This window comes from Phocoena phocoena, chromosome 5, assembly GCF_963924675.1.
Source record: "Phocoena phocoena chromosome 5, mPhoPho1.1, whole genome shotgun sequence".
Lineage (NCBI taxonomy): Eukaryota > Metazoa > Chordata > Mammalia > Artiodactyla > Phocoenidae > Phocoena > Phocoena phocoena.
Window position 1 is genome coordinate 21,205,130 of NC_089223.1, and position 22,434 is coordinate 21,227,563.

Below are 22,434 nucleotides of genomic sequence, written 5' to 3' on the forward strand. Positions count from 1 at the left end.
TCTTTTTTTCTTGTGGCTAAAATACTGACCTGATGTAATAAACGTCTGACTTTTTTAAAAGCCTTGCAGTATGACAGACAGGCTAACATCTGAGTTTGAAATCTGGTGATTAGGAAGTGTTTTGAATGGCCTTGAGAACTGCAGGTAAAACATTAAATTATACTAATATTCTTGTTTAGTTAAACTTTTTAATATTTTAAAAAGCCCTTCACAATATTGTGGATAAGTAAATTCTTGGGCCCAATTCCAATTTGAGCCAAATTCCAACTAATAATGTTACACCCATAACCCTGCTCCTTGACAGCCCATAACATTAAACTGAAAACAGGATTCTTAAAACACACTCTTATGCTGCCTATCCATGAAATAAGCATTACAGACTTTCACCAGATGTCTTTCGTAGACATTGTTATTGAAAAGAATATTACATAAAATAAATTTAGACTGTTAGTCTAGCACAATTACTAAGGGAATATTGCTGTATGTTCAGGTAATCACATCTACACTTAATTGAGGGGGGAAAAAAAATCTGTGGCCATGACGATCTTTTGGTGGTGGTCAGGGACTCATTTATCCATCCAGTTCATTATCCCAGATTAGGACTTGTTAGTGCCTTCTCCATATCATAAGCCCCAACTTTCAGAAAATTAAAAGTTGGTCAGAAAAAAGAGCTTCAGTTAAGAAGCATCAGCCTAAGAGCAAATCCCTTATAAAAATCTTAGGGAAAAAAATTCAGCTCTTTTTCAGTTATGAGTGCCAAAAAAAAAAAAAGTTTTGTGGTTTCAGGCACTTTTAAATTTTATAATTTGAAAATAACTTAGAATTGAAGCAGAAGAAAGAAAGCTCTAAATCCATAACATGGACTTAATGCCTGTGGTATGTTTTGAAGACAACACAAAGCTAGCAAAAACAACCGAACTAGGCAGGGGAGGCGGCAGACGAACTGGGAGATTGGGATTGACATATATACACTAATATGTATAAAATAGGTAACTAACTTTTAAAAAAGAAAGAAATACGCAAAAAAAAAAAAGAAAAAGTGAAGAGAGAAAAAAGAAAACAACAACCAAAATATTTGTTGGGAAATATGTTGTCTTGTACCTGAATATTTCAAAAAATACCACTACTTGTGACAGAATTGAACTTTGTTGTCTGCCTCAGGCCTGCAATATAAAAAATATTATGCACTGTTGCCAGTTAGGTAATAACTGGAATATATCTGACATTTCTCATTCTAGGGTATTGAACCAAGTAAGGGGGGAAAGACCCACTTTTCTGGTCAATGGTCTGTCCTTGTGATAGCAAGCTCTGACAGAGATAAATCAGGGGCAAACGGCCATTAAGACAGGCCTGATATTTTCATTTCCTGTTTACAGAGAAAGAATGTGAAGGAGGGTCTTAACCAAGATGACTCAGCAAATCAAAGCTGAAGTTCACGTCTTTCCCAGGTGAGGCTATATTTGCAGCCTGTTAGGCTGTGGCTTCATCTTTTTTATTTAGATACTCTGCATTTGGGCAGGTCTGGGAGAACAGGATGGATCAGCATTTATTACTGGGGCGGTCCTGCCCGTAGCCGAGCCTGCGCAGAAGAGCAGGGGCCAGCATGGGTTTTGGATCAGACAAACCTCCATCTGATCCTTGTTCTGTAACTTACTGGTTAAGTGACTTTGGAAAGTTATCTGAGCCTCTGTCTATTCATCTGTAAAATGACGCTAAAAGAAATATATACCTCTTGGGTAGTTTCAGGCGTTGCATAAGGAAGAGATTTTGGCAAGCAGTAACAGTAAATGTTAGCTATTATTGTTCTTCTCAAATTCCAAAACTTGCTTCCCAATTACCAGTAAGTTACATTCTGTAGATGTGGTACTATCTAATAGGATAGATCTTACTACTTTATATATGTAGGAAATAGCAGGCTGTGATCATCTCCTTTTATACATATTTTGGAAATCTGACCATAGAGTTAGTTAAAGAAGCAGCAATGAGAAAACAGCTGACGCAGGATTCAGAAGACCTGGTTTGTGACCCAGCTCCACAATTTACCACTTAAGCAAGTTGCTTAAGCCTCTCTGAGCCTCAGTTGGTTTTCTTTTGTTTTTTCAATCTGTAAAACTGAATGATAAATCTTACCTACCTCATATAGTTCCTGTGAGGATTGAATGGGAAGATAGATGTGAAAGCGTTTTGGAAACTATAAAGCACTTAGTTGAAATACATTAGAGTATTTTTTACAATTTTTGTTAGGCTTAAAGTCACTTACGATGACAGATTTCTTTCTCCATAATTTTTTTTCCTTGAAAGTGTATTCTTATTGGGAATGATTGTTATTTATGACTCATTTATTAATAGGCATAAAATTAGTTTTTATGACAGCCTTTTGCTAACAGTAAACCAAAAATGGATTCATGACTTTGTAGTGCTGTCCGGCTTTTCTCCTTTTTAGAAGTGGAGCCTTCACAATTTGTTGGAGCAAAGAAAAGGGCTGTATTGCTTAATAACTGTTCTACTAAAGTTCACCAAATTGTACTTGATGTTCTGACATTTACTGCTTACACAGAATATGTGTTTTCTACCTGGCCTTGTTAAGCGCATACACACACACACAAAACTTGCTTTGACCAAAGGAGTCATACTAGTATGGTTAGAATAACTAGAGAAATTCAATTTGTCTGAAACTTCAGGGCTTCAAGAGCTAATCTTAAGTGACAGAGTTAATGAGAAATTTTGACCAAGAGAAGACGCTCACTTTCGGAAAAGGACAAACATTTTGTATAAACACACCGACTCCTTCCTCTGGCAAGGTTGTTTATGCCTAGTCACCGGGAAAGTTTCAGCTGATCTTTGATCCACATGGGCTCAGTAATTACCAAGACATTGACTACTTACAGCCTAGAGAGAAAAGGGAAAGCCTGGCCTGCTTGTAGCCTGGATACCTGAAAGAATAACTCAAGTTAACGAAATGCTTTCCTTGGAGATGCCATCTCTTTATTTTATGGTCACACCTGGTATAGTCCGTCTGATACCAGGTCTGCTCTGCCCAAGGAAGAAGGAACTTTGAAGTAGGAGAGAATCCTGGTTCACATCTCCAAGCGTTATTCAACGCCATTCAGACTTCCGTGTCTTCAGTACGCTTACTGTCTGCTCATCTTTAAGGAAGCAAACACTGCACACTAAAGTGTGATGACCTCTCGGTGAGGCAATCGTTGTCCCTCAGCTCCACACCCACCCTTGTACACTTGGCTTTCCGAGGCTGGAGCTGGAGTCGGCAAACCATGATTCCACTTTGCCAGCAGCTTCAATCTGAGAACTGTGGTTATTAGAGGGAGCCTGCAAAGCTGGAGGAGGAGAAGGGACTAACTCCTTCCCATGTGCTCACTGTTGTCTCGATGTCTGTGAGCAGCCCCCCAGCCAGACTTCTTCACTCAGCAGAAGCAGTTCTTTCCCACAGCAGCGAGTGAATCCAGTGTTTAGTTCGCCCAGCATTTGCAGAACCAGCCACGTTGTGCATCCCTAGTCACCAGGGCCAGCCAAGTATCACCCCAGGGGGCTGAGTTTTAGCTCTATACGGTATCTCCAAGCTCCTAGATTTTGATAATTCCATCTTCTTCCCTTTTTCTCCCCTAGTAGTATCTTACTATCCTCTTTTTATACTTTTAGTTACCTTGTTAACAATGTTGTACCTAGTTATGAATCCCTTATATTAAATTCTTTCTATTAAAATAACTAGGGCAGTTTCTGTCTCCCGACTGGACCCTGACTGATACACAGCTGACAACCTGGATTCACGTGTTAACACTCCCACAATATTGTCTGTTCTACAGTAGCTTGTAGTCAGCATCTATTGCATTCGTCTGCCCATAAAGCAATCTTTTTATTTTGGCAAGCCTCCCTCAACTCACCCTCTGTCCCCGTAGTTTAGGTAGGACTGTCTCTACCCCTTGCTCCATGGGAAGGTTTGTGACCCAAGTCCAACAAATGAAATTTTGTGTGTCACAGCCAGAGTGATTGCTTTAGTGGGTGGACATGTGCTCCAGATGGACTTGAAGTCAACGTCACCTCCTTAAACTTCCAAGTTACATAAGCCAAGAAGTTCTCATGCCTTAAGAAAGCTAGCTTGAGTTGTGTGTTTGCCACTGACAAGCTCTTAAACAAAAGGGATGAAACTTTAACAGTAGTACTTAAGTAGAAATTTGGTGGATGTGTGGGTGACAGGTAATTCTCCATGGCCTTCAAAACATATCTCCCCAATGGAGCTGGTAGTGGCAGGTAGGTGTACACCTCACTTGGTCCTCCTCCAGCCTGGAGCCTGGCTGGGACTCTTGTGCCCACTTCCCCACAGGGCTGATTCCACGTGACCAGAGCTGGTAAGTAGAGAAAAGAGTCTTCAGGGCAGTGGCTTGGTGCTCTGGCGTCCACGATGTGAGGTGAATGTAAGTTTGTAGATGCACATTCTAATTGACGATTTAGCTTAATTACCTTACACGGTGATGGAGACGGGACAGAAATACTTCCTCATATTATCTTCTAAACATGACCTACCTGAAACTGATATCTAAGCTAAGATCAGAATAGGAAGAGAATTGGCACTTCCTGAATACCCTTTTAGATAGAGATTGGGCTAAGCATTTTCTTTTCACGACCAACCCAGGAAATATATATCATATATACATATATATCATATATATCAAATATATATCATATATACCCACTTTTCAAAGCTGAGAAAAGTGAGGCTTAGAAAGGACCCTAACCCTAACCCTAAGCAACTTGTTCAAGGTCACAAGCTAATAGATTCAAATCCAGTCCCCTTTGCCATTGAAATCCATTCTCTCTCACCACATCAGGTGATGGCTTCCCTGAGGAAGTCAGCGGATAGTTCAAAGACAAAAGATGATCACCGAAAACACCTTGTCTCTTACTTTTCTCCTTGTTTTTCCACATCTAAAGCCCCAAAGCAGAAATGTGGCTGGAAATGTGTCCTAAAGGCAGGAATTTATCCTGTATATGGGGGAAGCAAATCCAAAAGCAATAGTACTTGGAATGTTAGAAAAGTCTTAGGCTGTTTCTAGTCCAGCTACAAATAAACAGAGGTTTATATGTGTGGAGTGATTTACTATCATTCACTAGTGTATTTTATACTTCGCTGAATTTAGATAGGCAAATTATATAAACACTTTATATATAAGCCGAACATGTCAGATGTCAGGACTCAAAATATGTGTTCAATTAAAAAAATACATCTCTTAAAACCAAAGCCCTGAATACATATTAAGTGATACCCTAACCTGAAGGTAAATGAGATATGCCACCTAACAGATATTAAGTGACCTACATTCTGTACAACCTCCATTAATGAGGCAAATGCATTCCAGTGGCACACTTTAGTGTCAGAAACTTCATTATCCAATGAGGCAATAACACAGAAATCATAAGGACCCCTCCAAGGAGGACAGAGAAGAAGTTGGTACAGTTTAAAATTATTAAATATGAACCAAAAGAATATAAATAGGTTTCCCGAAAACAAGACTCTGGAAGCTCTAAATTAGAGAGAGGAGATTAAGAGGGAATGGGACCCTCAGAGCTAATCTGTGCTCCTCCAGAGAAGTGGGGAAAAGGTTTGGAGGAGAAGCCTGCGGGAGTGGCCTGGATTGGAGCAGAATGGACCCCACCTGACTTGGTCACTCCAGCAACCCCAGACCAGGCCTGGAGGGGCTGGAACTGAGCCTGGCCAGACAAGCCTCTGAAAGGACACAGCTATCCACAGCAGAGAGACGGCACCTCTGACGCCACAGGGGCCCCCAAAAGCACCAAGGGCATGCTCAGCATTGGAGTCACACAATTTCATTGCATCCCATGTCATCCCATCCATCTGCAAGTCCTTTCACAAGGGGGACGTCTGTCATTATTCCATTACAATGAAAAGACTGAGTCCATTTACCGGGTGGAGGTTCCACATTGACTAAAACTTGCTTAGACTAAGTGTTGCTCACTGACAAATCTGACAATCAGTACATGACAGTGACCCCGATGACACCCTTCTCTTCCTTAACAAAAGCAAGGAAGTGGGGAAGTGGGTTGACACAGGGCAGCAGAAGGCACAGAGGAGGCAGCCAAAGGGTTATGAGACTCAAGAGGCCGGGGAACCCCTGCATTTTTGCTGATTTCGTATTTATACCGTAAACCATGCAGGACAAACATGCTCTATTCACTGAGGTATTTTTGTCCCGTGCAGCTGTGTGGCTTAGCGGGAGCTTTGCTGCCGAGCCATATGACTCATGCCAACGCTGGCGCACATGATTTATGAAGACTTAAAGAAAAAGAAAACAGCCAGCTTCATTATGGAGGGGCTTCGCTTTCAGAGGATTTGTTCCTCAAGGATTAAGGTGCCATTTCTTGCTCTCTGGGTGAAACAGTGGGGCTGCCTCAGTCAGCAAGGGGCTGGAGGACAGCTTCCAGCTTCACCCCTCCCCATCCCCCCGCCCTAGCCCCAGCTAAATGAGGATGCCTCTAGTGTAAGAAGAGAACAGAGTTGTAGCCTGAGGATGTGTGGCCAACCGCCCTATCAGAGGTGTTGCTTACACCTGGAGCTGCTTCCCTCCCAGAAAGGGTCTGCAGCCCAGGACATGGGAGAAGGCTGAAAAGGGACCAGGTTTTACTGGTACCCAGGCTGGCCGTATCTGTCAGACTGTCTCCCTGCCTCACTGATCGGGAGAGAGAAGAAGCTTCAACAGGACTCCTTTCCCCAGTCCCACTTACACTCCCCACGGCGGGTCAGAAAGAAAGGTCTGGGATCTCTTGCTCGAATACATTTCTAACTCCTACCTTCTAGAACTTTCCAAACTGGACTGACAAGCCTTGGCTCTTTCCTACTCTCCCCCCCTGTTTCAGCTTTCACTTTCAATCACAGCCAGGTCCACATTTACTCCTTGAAAAATGGGAAAATCAGGCCAGTTGGTAGCCCAGGTTTGTGGCTATAATACCTCAGAGCTGCTTTGTGACAAAGTAGCTTGGACTAAGAAAGCGACTTTGGTGATATCCTGTTTATCTGCTTCCAGGAACGTGCTGTCACCCACCCATACCCTCACCACAATGGAGCAGAATAAAAGTTCATGAGAATTTGTGAATAATAACATGGTCATGGAGCCTGCACCTTGGATACTTTTACCTTCAGTTAAATTGGGGGAGACTCAGGATAGTCTGTATTCATGCTGACTTGCTCATCAGATGCTAGGTGTATCATTCCTGTGCAAGATGAGAAGAAAACAGATTGGGAAATTTTGCAAAACAAGAACTGAAATGACAGATTTTTAAATATTAAAAGGATCTACCAGTTGCCAACAAGGTCCTATTCTAAGTCAGAAAATAAAACAAATAAATAAAAGTTTGGGTGGAATTTTTAACCTTCCAGCAAAAGCATTCAATTAAATAGCTTATCCTTTGTTTCCTTTGGTTGCAGTTAGTTTGGGGAGAGTGCTTCCAGTGTAGCTTTCGGTTTATTTGTTTACTTTTTGTGTGGTCCAGTCCCTACCCCCACCAACACACACACAAAGGACCTGAACAACCAGTTACAGGTAGTTGCCATAATCTCTCCCCCTGGAAGCTTTGAAGGTGCTTCCAGCTGCATCAAAGTGCTTCATTGCTCTGTGCATCTCCGCCCACTTCAAAGCCCGGCTGCCGGGAACTTGTCGTGTGGTCTACCTTGTAGTTCTAAAGGAGCTATACGCTCTACTTATTGTGCAAATTTTTATGGAGATGCCCTGGTATCTTTCTTGATCACAGCTTAGCCTCGTAGTAGCTTCTTCTAGCTGGGATTAGGACTGTCTAGGAAAATTATCTACAGGAATATGTAAGGGTCAGGACTGCCTGAGACTAATCCTGCTGACTTGAGGTCCTTTCAATGTCTACAATGTCACATGCTGTTCAACTATTTGACAAGGTTCTATTAGCACAGTAGCTGGGGAACTTTCCCTCAGGAACCTAAAGGGAGCTCATTAGTTTTGATTTAAGTTGTCGTTAAAGAAAATAAAACAGTTTCACCTTTGTAAAAATTATTATTAATTTTTTTTTTTGCGGTACGCGGGCCTCCCACCGCTGCGGCCTCCCCCGCCGCGGAGCACAGGCTCCGGAGGCACAGGCTCAGCGGCCATGGCTCACGGGCCCAGCCGCTCCGCGGCATGTGGGATCTTCCCAGACCGGGGCACGAACCGCGTCCCCCGCATTGGCAGGCGGACTCCCAACCACTGCGCCACCAGGGAAGCCCCTGTAAAAATTATTGGTAGAGGATTGTGAAAGGAACAGGAATCCTAAGATACATGAGAAAATAGATGCTCCAGGACAGGCTGTCTGATAGAACTTTCTGCAATGATGGAAATGTTTTGTAACTCCGTGCTGTCCAATACAGTAGCTCCCAGCCCCACGTGGCTGCAGAGCACTTGAAATATTCCTAAAATGACTGAAGAACTGAATTTTCTATTTAATTTTAATTAATTTAAATGGCCGTCAATGGCTAGCGGCTACTGAATTGACCGGCATGGCTCTAGGAATTAACTGTGTGTGTGTGTGTGTGTGTGTGTGTGTGTGTGTGTGTGTGTGTTTAGAAAATGGAGAACCTCATGTGGAAGAAAGAGAAGGAAAAGGAAGAAAAAATATTGCCTACTTGGATTCTACTAGAAAAATTCTTTCCACCCGTCACCATAATACCTCCACCCAGGCAATAAGGAGATTCTAGCCATCAGGCCCAAAGAGAATAGTGTCATCATGCATTTCCATTGCTCACGTGGGAACAAGACCGCAATGCCCACGCACAGGCTGGCACTTCTCTGCATTCACACATTCTGATTGATAGCATTTCCAGCCATTGTGTGCAAGGCAATGGACAAGGGGGAAAGGTAATGAAATGGACTCCTCGTTGACCAGCCCAAGCCCATCATGTGTCATTGCGTGGGGCTGTCACTTTTATACATCAAGGGTGCCCGTTACCAGGTAAGACACGTGCCCTTTTAAAGCGACTTAAATCAGGAGCTGTACGAGTGGAGAGGGGTCATCAAGAGGCCACAGGAATCTCAGGCCTGTCTGCTGGTCTGATGTGGGCCTTGAAATTGTTCCCTGAGCTGGCAAAAACCGGATTCTGAGTACTTTGCGGGGGACTCCCAAGCCGTGTGGATGCTGTAGGCAACCTCCCGACGGACCGGAGGAAGGAAGCGCAGAGAGACATGGGTGGGAGTGTCTGTATGTGTGACGGGAGGTCCTTGCTGATGTGAGGCTGGGCTCCAGACACAGGGGCAGGAAGGCAGTCCTCCACCCCTGTGTCCCACCCCGTCCCCTATGTTCATTTTCCAGCTACGTTCTAATTAGGAAACACTGAAGAAATCTTGGAAAGTATAAAGAACGAGACACTAACAAGTTTTTCTCCATCCAGGAGGGAAAAAAGAAAAACCAACTTGTTCATTAACCCACATTTCACTTCTTTAAAGTTGTCCTTTTTTCTTTCCCGCCTGATGTCCACATCTGGGCACAGCATTTAGCCTGGTACTGAAATGTTTTAACTGCTGCTGTGGCTGCCGTACTTTCTAGCCAGGAGAGATTTGCCTTCCTCATCATGAACTCTTTTGTTTTTCCCTGTGGCCAGCTGCTACAAAGATGCAGTCAATTTAGCTTAAGCAGGCTGAGGAGTGCTATTTGATATGTCAGCCAGGCCCACTTCTTGAAATCCAGTGCTCAGCAGGTACAGCTTTCAAAAAAAAAAAAAAAAGTCTGGGGGCTGCTTCCAGAAGGGCACAGACTTTGGTTGCAAGTCTGGGGATAAGAGCAGGGCTCCCCGGAGCGCAGACACGGGTCTCTCCAGATTCAGCCCCGGCAGCAGTGGGAACAGCTTGCGCCATTTCTTTCTGCCTGTCTTCACCCTCGTCCTACTCCTTCCCTTCCCTTGCTGCCACCGGCTTCTATCCCTATTGTTCCCTTAAGCCCAGCAGCCAGTGTGCAGCCAGGCCCAACACGCGCTCCTGTTCCCGCAGCCAGCAACTTCCTCTGAAGCTGCAATGCATAATTACAACCAGCTGCTACGGCTGCTGGCCGGCCAGCTCTGCAAACAAGCATCCTGATACCCCGAGTTCCAGGGAGGCAACAGCCTGCTCTTGGCAGCAGCAAATCCTCCAGAGGAAGTGCCCACACCCTTGGAAGACGAGAGAGCGCAGCCCTTGTCTCTCTTGTCGCTCCCGGAGGCCAGCTGTATCCTCTCTCCTCCATGTCCAGAGAGGGTCGTTTTTACTGTTCATAGGAAGGTAAGCACCTTCCTTCTGTCACCTGAGGCTGCCCTTGCCCTGATGGCCTATTGTCTGTGCCGGTGTCACGAAGCAAGAGGTTGTGTCCTAGGCCTCACTCAGCGGGGGAAGGAGCACGAAGGAGCCTGGCTTCCAATGAGCATGTCAGCTGAGTCGAACATGCACAGCGAGATGGGGGTGGGAAATGCGCACTGCCCTCAGCTAGCAAGAGGCAAGGAGACAACTGATGTTGCTTTAAAAAAAAAACATTAAATTAAAAAACATCAAAAAAGTTTTTCATTTAAAGTGAAAATCCAAACAAGCCTGACTTAGCCTCTCGAACTAAGGACAGCAGCAAGTGGGCACGAGAGCTGAGGACTCGCCCAGGACCCGCCTCAGAGCTGTGGGTTCATTTGGGGGCCTCGGTGATCTTTCGGGCTTGGCTACAAGTATGACTCTGATCCAAAATTAGGTTTTGAATGTGTAACACGAGGCTCCCTGCCCCACCGCCGCCTCTCTCTGCCCTCCGCCGTTTCTTCAGAGCCTGGGTCCAGGCCAGATCTGGCCCTCTGGCTCCTGGGGGATGGGCAGGCGGCAGGGTTCTGTTTTGTTCTGTTTCCAGGCAGGGTTTCAGGATGGGTGAAGGTGCACGGGCTATTCAGGAAGAAGAGGGGAAACTGATAACGCTTGGGAAGGGCATCCGACCCTCAAATCACTCACCCCATCAACCCAAAGCTGGAGGAGACCGTGCAGGTAGGAGGGCAGGCGTGCCACCCGGGGCTGCCCACGTGGCTTCTGCCCACCTGTGCTTTCCAGCTTGGAAAATAGGTCCCAACAGGTCTTCAGCAGCGAAAGGCGAGCCAGGCTGGGCCGGCTGCTCTGTCGTGTCCAATGGCAGCCACGGAGGTGGGGAGCCGCTGGGAGGCTGCTGTCGAAAAGGAGCTGCTCATTTTACAGGGCAGTTTCCCAGGGATGCTGGCCCTGGCAGGAGCAGCTCAAGCAGGGCAGACAGGAGCATCTTCAGAAGGGCTCGTCCTCTCTGTCTGAGCTTCGGCAGCCGGACCATGGGCGGCCACAGCGGGCTAGCTGGCTGTCATGTTGGGGTTCCCGTTCACAGCCTTCTTTTTCTCACTGTTTAAAACCCTCAGTAGAACTTTTTTGCAGAGTGGTACCGGGCAGGGGGTGCTTCCTTGGAAGGAATTTCAAAGCAACCTGGATTGGCAAAGGGCATGCAGAGAGCTAGTCACTCTTGAATGTGAGTAAACAATGGGGTTAGTGCCTCATCCGCTGTGGCTTTTCTGTGTTTCTTCATCAGTCTCTGATGATCTTTGCAATTGAATTCCCCACAGGAAAAAAAAAACCATTTAAAGTGATCTATTGGTGTTTATCTCACGCTTTCCCTTTGGATTTTTAAGTCAGGAGACACTTTAGAAGCACATACAAAGCAAACGCGTGTCTGTGAGCGCATCACGACGCGGCTATCTCAGCCTGATTATGACTTGGTGCAGCTTGACGCTCCCCCACTGAGAGCAGCTGAGAGGTCCCAGCGACTGGGTGATGTGATTTGGGGCAGGTTTTTCTTCGGGCTGGCAATGAGGAGCAAGCTCAACAAGCAGTCGTGTCTGAGCTCTCACTTTACCGCAAACCTTGCTTGACATCAGGCTCTAAAGGGCTCCGTTCCCAGAGAAGAAGCATGAGGAGGCACCTACAGCCCTGTTGTATCGATAAGTGGAGAACAAAAGATGCGCAAGAACAGGAAGAGAAAAAAGTTCAGTCTTCAGAATTATCAAAAATGAGATTGAGAGGGATAAGCGCCAGATTTTGAGACAGGAGACTTAGATTATTTTCCTAACTGTGCCCCTAATTATCCTTGTGGACTTGGCCATCTATTTACTTCTCCTGGTTTAAGTTTTCTCATCTATAAAATGGGGGTGATGATACCATCTCGCTGTTAATCTACCATGGCTGTGTGTGTGTGTGTGTGTGTGTGTGTGTGTGTGTGTATGGTGAAAACAAGCACACTAAGAATGTTAAAAGTAGTTGAAATGCATTTTGTCACAGGAAAGTAAACTAGTATAAATATTAGCAGCCGTATGTGCATCTAGTACATGCTTAGGCTTATTTATTTTTTAAACAAACATTTAGGCCCTGTCATTGAAATGGGTTTCATGGTACACCACCCACTGATAAAGAAATGCAAGTACTTTTTCAGGTATAAGATCATCTGCTTATTTAAAAAATATATGTGGTCTGTAATTTTTCGCCCATCAGATGGGATTTTACTTGACCAAGTAAAGGGAAGCATGAAGTCTTTCAGGGCCCTTAGAGCATCTCTCGGTGCTTTACAAAGATGTTCCTGACACTCTGAGAGCCAGGTATCGTGTATCACTCTTTCCACCAACAGATGGAGAAACTGAAGCATGAAGAGGTGAAGCGAGGTCATCGAGGGAGCAGGTGATGGACTGGCTTCTGGTCTCTTGCTCCAAGCCCTCCTCCACTTTGTCTCTCTCATAAACAGCCATCAATAACTTCATCTCCAGGCCAAACACTGCAAACCAGGACCCACAGTGTACAAAGCATCTAAGTGCAAACGGGATCTCCACCAACCTGGGCAGAGCCAGGGTCTGAGCAGAAACGAAGGAAAGACGAGTGTTACCACTGGGGGCAGAGACTCACAGTGATGTGCCAGGAACAAGGAAGTGATGAGTGAAAGGTCCACCTGATTGGTCCATCCAGCACTAACAGATCAAGATCATATCAACCTAATGGCAAGACCTCCTCAATGTTTACTTTATTTAATAACCGATTTTTGACACTATACTTAGAGATTTTCCTTCCTTAATATCATAACTGGCTGATGACAAAATAATTAAAATTTCATGGGAGTGTTCATATGTTGTGATCATGCATAATCACGTATAAGTCAACCAAACCTTAGGCTGACTGAACATTTCTACTTAAAAACCAAGGTTGTGACCCATTTTCCTTTTACATATTATGTACCCAAATACGTGCCTTATCTCTGTAGGTTTTCAGCCTGGCTCCACCACTTTGTGACCTCAGAGCAAAAGCTCTGAGCCTCAGATTTCTCCCCTATAAATGGGGTAATCAGGCCTATCTCAGATTTTTTTTTGTTAAGGCTAACTGACTTCATGTTTGTAAAAGTATCCAACACAACCCTTGGTACATGGACAGTGCCTAGTAAACGCTATTTCCTTCTTCCCCATCTTTGAATATATTCTTCGTAAAGCGCTTTAATTGTTGGAAGTACTTTCATGTATACTGTGAGCAATTCAATAAGGTAGCTAAGGGGCGTGTACTTATCCCTTCCAAATATGTGAGAAAACTCTGTCCCTGAGGGGTTAAGTAATGTACTCAGAGTCACACAGCAAACTGGTGCAAAACTGGAAGCCTGGCACCTAGTCCTGTGATTCTCTGGACCTGTGATCCTTCCAGAAACTTCCATCCATGGCCACCATTGCCTCTACCTGAATAGAATCCCCTCATTTGCCATCTACCCCAAACCAATTCCAATTCTCAGGAGACGGCTCCTCGGTGCCTCTTCCTGGTATTCCCTGCACTGCCCCAGCTTCAGTCCCATCCCATTCCTCAGGAAAGTCCCTCTACCTCCACCCGGAGCTGGACGGTCAGGGACTAATCCACGTGGCATATAAATCAAAACGAATTGGGAAGGAATGTTCTTTTAAACAAAAGAAGTTGAATTAGATACCACCATACACATTATGTTGTTCAATATCTACAGCGTGATAAAATCATCCCAAATGTCACCAATCCCTGGGGTATTTTATTAATAATTAAGTATTTTTAGTTCACTTAGGAATTCAGATTCCATTTAACAAGAGAATATACACCAAATATGTCCGTTATACTGCAGCTTGCAACAGAACATGTTAGAGATCTCAGCTGGGTTTCTCCAGGACAGATGACAAAGTTAATGAAGGTGTCAGTCTTTCCTAAAGGCAGCATAGGAGCCAAAAGTAGCATCCTGGATTTGTGTTTATTAGGAGTGTTTATTAGAATGACTAATAATGGAAGACAGACGACTTGGCAAGACAGCTGAGAGAAGCCGAAAGGAAATGGGATGATCTCGCAGTATACAGGGCAGAGCAGAGACCCAGTGTCTGAGGTAGAGTAAATCATTTGTCCTCACACTAATTTTTAAGGTTTTTAAAGACTGAAATAGGTAAAGAAGGCCTTGTTCTATGTGCCTCTTAATGCAAAGACTGCTCACAGTTTTAATTAGCTTACTCCAAAATGATACATGGCCCTGGACACACACACACACACACACACACACACACACACACACCCGTGCACATACCACATACTTTTCTTTAAAAAAGCAGTTTTCTTTATTTGCTTTGTTTTGTTTAAAATGCTATCTGATTCTCTTTTCTTCTCCATTTCCTGGGCAAAGTCAGAATGCTGAATATCTTGAAAGAAAGAAAGGGAAGCTAGCAGACAGATTGCCGATCTTCTTTACATCTTTCAGAGATTTACTGTTTTTTCCTAGGCCCACAAAAGAAGATTCCTTTTGAAGATGATCAAGGAGAGAGAGAGAGAGAGAGAGAGAGAAAGAGAGAGAGAGACAGGGGTAAGACCTGGGGAAATCAGTTGACCCCATCCTCAGCCCTGGGGCTCTCCTAACTAGCTTTGTAATGTGTGATCTTTTGGGCCTGTTATTTAACCTCTCTCTCTCTAGGCCCCCTCCCCTACCAGTAGAAGTTTTCATGATCTAGAAATCCCTTCTAGCCTTAAGGTACCAGAAATCTAGGCATGAAGCAGGGAGAAGTTTTCTTCTCAATGGTGGCTGAAGAATTTTGCAAGCTTTTAGCAGAAAATGACCGTGGATAAATTCTTCCACTTTCTTGTTTCCTGAACTGAAACTATGTGCAAATCAGGCCACTTCTTTCCTCCCTCACTTAAAGCACCTGCCAGCCTAATAAAAGAGCCATAAATTTGGTCATAATGGCCCCAACAAAGGAGAAGGATCCTCTCCTAACCAGGGAGGTTGGTGGGACAAGCTGTCACCAGGAAGCAGAAGCTGCAGGGAAGATTGTTCTTGTGTCTACTGTAACCAACCTGGGTGCCAGAGGACTCTGCAAAGCCATGAAGCAGCAGGACTTACTACGGAGAGCGGACTTGGTTTGCTTTATAGCCTATTCACTTTCATCCTGATGTTATTAGGGGTCAAGGTCCAGCTAGTACTGCCTCCAGGGACTTCTGGTCTGAGAAAGGGGTGTGTGTGTGTGTGTGTGTGTGTGTGTGTGTGTGTGTGTGTAGGAATCACTCCCTAAGTGTCTCTAAAACTAGTACTTCTTGCTGTTAGCCACAGGGTCCTGACAAGTGGACTTGAGTAGAGATTCCCACCCTTCTCTCAGGAAAGAATCGACATGGCTAGAGAGGAATGTGAGAAGAAATGGTGGATGGGGGAGGGGGAGAGAGCAGGGAGAGCTATTTATCACACAGCAGCCTTGGGAAAGGAGCAGAGGAGGAGGGGCCGAGTTTCAAAACAACCTGTGGACTTAGAGACTCTAAGTATAATGGAGGAAAGATGATTTAAAGTCAGATAGATTAATAAACTCAATTATCCTGGATGGCTTTCTTTAACTGCTGGTTTTCCTGTTCTGAATGTCATGTTGTTTTTTTCCTGCTAATACCAGCTCATCCCAGGTGACAACTGTGTGTATTCTATTTCACCATTTTTGGAAGCAGGTGGTGAGGTTTCTTACTTTGCCTTCACAGACACAACCACCACTGCCCTGAAAGTTTGAGGAATTACTGTCTCTTAAAAAAAAAAAAATCTAGACCACTCTTCGGATATTGTCAAGGCTAATCAGTTGGAACTATGCTTATAACCAAGTGGAGTCCTATCACCTATTGTTCACAAGTAGATGCTTCAGATGGACACTGAGAAGTTATGCCACAGGGCATGGACTTGATCTTCAGCAGATTAAAATTAAGTGTATGTGTGTGAGTTGGGGCAAGGGGTTGTTATCGGGCTTAGCTGCTATAATTTCTCATGCTTTTGGCTCCTGGTAAAGAAAAGCATCTCTGAGATTTCTAGGGCTCTGAGCATAAACATAGATTTTCCCCACTTGTAGGAGTAGGGTGCAACCAATTCACTGCACCGATGATTAAATTGTGGCCCAGAGAAGTGAGCCAGATTAAGTGTGGTCACCCAGCTGGTTAGCCACAGAGCCAGAGAAGGAAAATGGGCCTCCAGGTTCCTTGTTCTGAGCTCCTTCTACCCAGGTGGATTCTAGGAGATCTGTTTCGCAGAACTTCCTTTCCAGTTTGTATTCAGCTGGAGACAAGAAATCATATTATGGGTTTATATATCCAAAGTGTTTACCAGTCAGACATTCCCCAGCACTCTCCACTCTCACCCACACTGTTGGAAGGCTGTATATCTACAAAAAGGTATGGCAGGAGCACATACAGGCACAGCACAAATGTTCTTTTTTAATCAAAGTCCTTCTTCTTTGCCCCAAGGTTAATTTCCCTTTGGCCTCAACTTCTTTTTTATCCCTGTCTATCCACTTATATTAGTTTGTATGCTAACACTTAAATACACCACCTTTGAATCTGGGAGACAATAAACATAGCTAAATGCGACCCATAGCACCTAAAAAATAATCTAAGTTTGTGTGATGTTTCTTACGTTCACCCCTTGGTGATCACTGGGTGGGTGGGAGCTTTGAAGTCATGTCAGTATCAACTCTCTCCTTCTGAAGATGAGGTTAAGTGACTTGCCCAAGAATAACAGGCAGAGGTGGAATGAGATGGTCCCCATAGACCCACTGACTTTTCTTCTTTCTATTATGCCACACTACCGACCTGCCAAAGTCGGGTTTTGTATCCTCTCTTCATTCTTGTCCAACCCTGATACAGATAGATACTGATGGGCAACAAGATGGACATGATTTGGGCACAGACAGGAGGAGGAGGAGCATATGGGGAGGACAGAACGAGGCCTGAACCACCCAGCCTGCACTGTTCAATACACTAGCCACAAGCCATACGTGGATATTTAAAAAATTAATTACAATGAAATAAAATTAGAAGTTTAGTTCTTCAGTTCTTCACCTTTCAAGTACTCAACAGCCACAAGTGGCTCATGGCTGCCATACTGGGCAACACGCATATGGAGCATTTCTCCCATCACAGAAGCTTCTACAGCACAGCTCAGCTCTGCTCTACCAGACCATCCTAATAAGAATAACTATCATTTATTGAGCCTCGCATACAGGCCTTACTGTTGGTGTTTGATGCCTATTATTTCATTAATCTTCACAAAACCCACGAAGTAGTATTATTTGCATTTGACAGAGCAAGGAACTGATATTAAAAATTCTTAGTAATGTGACCTTTAGGTTTAGTAGTAAATGGCAGAAACACGAACACGGACCTGTTAATAGCAAACTATAATATGAGCTCTAGTTTCCTGTGAGGAGCCATAAAGACTGATAACGTAACTAAAACTTATTGAGCACAGACTGTGTGCCAGGCACTGTTCTAACAGGTAACACGTACAATCATTGAATCCTCTATAAGGTAGGCATGATCATTATTCCTATAAAGAAATGAACTTAGAGGGGTTAAGAAACTGTTCTAATGTCAACCAGCTAGTAAATGATGGAGTGAGGATTTAAACCCAGGCAGTCTGAGTCTAGAAGCTGGGTGCCAAACCACTACATCATACTGATGACCAACTGGCTACTGCTTCTATGTTTGTTGTATAAAAGGCAAGGACCAACCTGTGGCTTATGAGTCCAATTCTTGTTCATAAGGGTCAGTCACGCTTTCCAGATGGGCTCTTTCATGGAGCCAGCTGTCATATGCCTCTGCGCAGAAGGATCGGCTCCATTTCTCCTTGCTTCTGGCCAGCAAGGTCTGTTGCTCTCTCTGCCACGGCTAGAAGTCGTCACAGAAGTCACGCTTGAGCGGTTCTTGAAAGCAGTCCTTTGGCTTAGTCCTTGGAGGTGTCCCACCTTAGCTCACCACAGGACATCTTCACGAGCATCCTGTTGACATTCCTTCTTGATATTTGGTCGACCCAGCTGACATCCCTTCAGTCCTGGTGGACTGGCTGCGTTCCAGGCATGTTGGTGAATCTGTCTTACACTTTAAATTAAATGTCTAGCAGTAGACAATCCTCATGAGCTGACTCAAGAAGTTGGCTGTGATATTTATGGCACTGGTCTGTAGATTTTTTTTTTTTTTTTTTTTTTTTTGCGGTACGCGGACCTCTCACCGTTGTGGCCTCTCCCGTCACGGAGCACAGGCTCCGGACGGGGGGGGGGGGGGGGGGCGCAGGCTCAGCGGCAATGGCTCACAGGCCCAGCCGCTCCGCGGCACGTGGGATCTTCCCGGACCGGGGCACGAACCCGTATCCCCTGCATCGGCAGGAGGACTTAACCACCAGGGAAGCCCAGGTCTGTAGATTTTTATTTACTCTTGTCTAGAACCAGGTGTCAAGTGGGTACCATACTCCACCTGCCAGCCTCATCAAGATATCCCGATTGCTTTTCGCTTCATTTTTCTATTGCTTTGATACTTTTAGAGCATTACTGCTATCTGAGAAGAAAAATTCAGTGGAGGATTTTTTCTTGTATTTCGGTAGTGAACTTCTTTTGGCTACTAATGGGATTTTCATTGCATGGGTTAGCATTTAATCATGGTCAACTTTTGCCTTCTCACACCTTTAGCAGTATTATAACTTTGCAAGATGGTCCAAAATCGTTTGGAGGCTGTTTCAAGTCGGGTGGCTGCTTAGTGGTCACCACATAACAGCTCATGAATGGCTTTAACAGAGAACTGCCTGTGGGTTGTGAACTTGGAAGCACCTCCCTAAGACCTTGGAACTTAGCTTTCTTGATGTACTTTGGAACAAATAAATACTCAAGCCAGTCTCAAACTGTCAGTGGTGTGAACTGGCTGTAGGGAACACCAGTAAATACCTGGCAGAATCTTCACGGAATCCCGTTGAGCTTCTTTAGTCAAGTCAATAACAGATCTTGTGTAAGTCAACTTGCATTATCAAAGACCTTTGTAAAATTGGTGGATACACTGCACTTCCTCTACTTGATGTACCACAAATACCACAGGAAAGTCACTCCCACCTCACCACTGCAGCCCAAATACACGGCTGTCTTTCAAGGGTACAACTGACCTTATTGTGCAATCACTGGTTTGCCAGGATGCTGACGTGAATTTTGCTACAATAGAAAAACTGTTGAAAGTTTGTGAGAGCTGTTTGAACATTCTCATATATTTTTCTTCTCAAAAAAGTGATGAACTTGAAATCCTGCTGTGTGTTCTTGCCACTCTACATAACAAAGAATGGTAAATACAGTGATCTAAGTGGCTTCTTCCATTTCAACTTGAAAATTTCCTCAGATGCACGTCCGTGATGATAATTCATGATTCCAGCTTCCTGGTTGGAACAAACTCATATTTTTAAACTAAACCAGCATGGGTGCTTCAAGAGGTAGAACATTCCTTCTTGTGAAGAGACTCAAACACAAGGTGATTGGGATGTCCCTGGCAGTCCAGTGGTTAAGACTCTTCCAATGCAGGGGACACAGGTTTGATCCCTGGTCAGGGAACTAAGATCCTAAGATCCCACATGCCACGTGGTGTGGCCAAAAAGTTTAAAAAAAAAAAAAGGCAATTGGCTATTTAGAGGCTGAATCATGAAGGGGATTTAAGAACTGGTCGGGTGGCCAGACTAAATTACCCAATCAAACCCTGACAGGCTATGATTTAGCATGTTTTCTAGTCTGCAAAGTTCTATATTCACAACGTTCTACTCTTTGAACACATCACACTTTTTCCTTCTCAGGGTCGTTGCCCACCTGGTATTTTTTCCCTAGAATGTCAACACATGGCTAAGGTTGACCTTTTTTATTGTTCAGATGTTGATTTAAATTTTTTCTTCTTAGGCCATTTCTAATGCCTCTATCTGTAGAGGCGTTATTTTCTATCGCTGAATCCATTTAATTTTCCCACCAGATGTATGCAGTTTGTGGGCATATCTACATTTGTTTGTGGGTTGGTTGTCTGTAGACTGTAAGGGGGGATACATTTCTGTTTTATCCATTAATGTTACGTCTATACTCAGCACATAACAGGCATTAAGTAATTATTGAGGGACTTCCCTGGTGGTCTAGTGGTAAAGAATCTGCCTTCCAATGCAGGGGACAAGGGTTCAATCCCCGGTCGGGGAACTAAGATCCTACATGCCGTGGGGCAACTAAGCCCACGTGCCACAACTACTGAGCCCGAGTGCCTCAACTATAGAGTCCGCGTGCCGCAAACCACAGAGCCCACGTACCACAACTACAGAGCCCACACGCTCTGGAGCCTGCACGACACAACTAGAGAGAGAAAACCCGCACGCCAAAACTAGATAGAAGCCCACGCGCTGCAATGAAGAGCCCACACCTCAACCAAAAGATCCCACATGCCACAACGAAGACCTGATGCAGCCAAAAATGAAAACAAATAAATAATTGTTGAATGACTAAATGAATGAATATTAAAATCAGATTAAAGGCATTTATAGAATCCAAGCTGCAGGACTTTTGAGATGGAAGACATGTTCAGAGAAATCTATGCCATTGTTTACCAGTGACGTATAAATATGCTCAGTTTCTTCTTTTCTACAAGGTTCACGGTTGAGCTATGAAAATGTCTAAGCACTATATAGCTATCTTTGATTAGATTGCACGTTGGAACTTGTGAACTGTACCATCAGAAATCCCAACAATAGAAAAACAAAGGGGGGGGGTTGTTTGTTTTTAAACAATATCCCGGGCTTGGATATATCTCGATAGTCCATCAGTTCCTTCCCAGAGGGTTTGGAATCACCTGATCGTCCTTCAGCCTCCACATATCTGCGGCTTGTCTGAATGCAGTGGATGTGTCCTTGAGGTCTTCCTCTGGTCCCGTGGGTGAGACAGTAACCCTGACCACGGGACTCGTGGTCACCATGTTGAACTCTCCAGGTGGGGACACGTCACACTGACTATGATAGGACCAAAGTAGAAGGCACCAATGACCAGACGCATTAGGAACAAAGAGGGAGGGAAGCAGGGTCTTGAAAATAGAAATCACATCAAAAAATGGATGACGAGTTGATAATGCCTTGAGGTCTTTGTTCAGGAACGCTCTGGTACTATAGAGGGAAAAACGACGGTGTCATATTCTTCTGTGAAGTGTGAGTTGGTTTTTCTTCAAGAGTTCTTCCCAAAGAAGGCCTTGTGGGCTGTGGCTAACTCCATTTTCCATTTTTACTGAGATTTGTTCTTTAATGCAAAATGTTATTCTCTTGCCAAGGATTGCTGTATCATCACATTAACAATAAGATAAACAAACTTGACAAAAATTCACTGAAAACAATAAGTGTGGTAATTGCATATTCTTGTCCTAGGTATTCCCTTTTTGTTCTCAATTAAAAAGCAGGCCCAGCAGTTGGGTACGCTGTATCATTTGTTCACCTTAAATAAATACTTTTGAATCTAAAAATATAGCAGAAATAAAACTTTCTGAAAAAAATAAAAAACTGAAAGTCAGAATCACATCAAAAATAAGAAATGGATTTTTAGGGGATCAGGATGGTCTTTAAAAAAAGGTTGAGGTTTCCTGACAAGCCAACTCTGTTATGACCCTAGACCCGTGGGGATCTAAGGGTCTATATAAGACAGGCAGCCCCAGACATCTAGCTGAATGGTACAGACGCCCAGGAGAATATTTTGGATTTGCTTAGACTTAATAGAACTATGAGTTGACTACACTCGTTGGCAGATAGTTCAGGAAAGAACAAGATTTCAAGTAGCATTTGGTCAGCTCAAGACTATTATCTACTAATTCATTTTCATTAACTCTGCTCGAATTCAACCCATGATTCTTGACTGTGACTAGCAGTGAACACGTGTGAGACCCCTGCTAGGGGTGGTGTACAAGTGTGAGTTTGCTACTTTTAGGGGCATGGGCTCAGCTGCATGCTTTTCTCTCCAGATCACCGATGAAAATGACCAGGAAAACTTCGGGAAGAAGCAAAGTGATTGACCACTCTAGCTTCCACATCTGATCCGTGGAGTAGTTCGGCTCTGAGCCCTTCAGGACATGGTAACCTGTCTCTACCCAC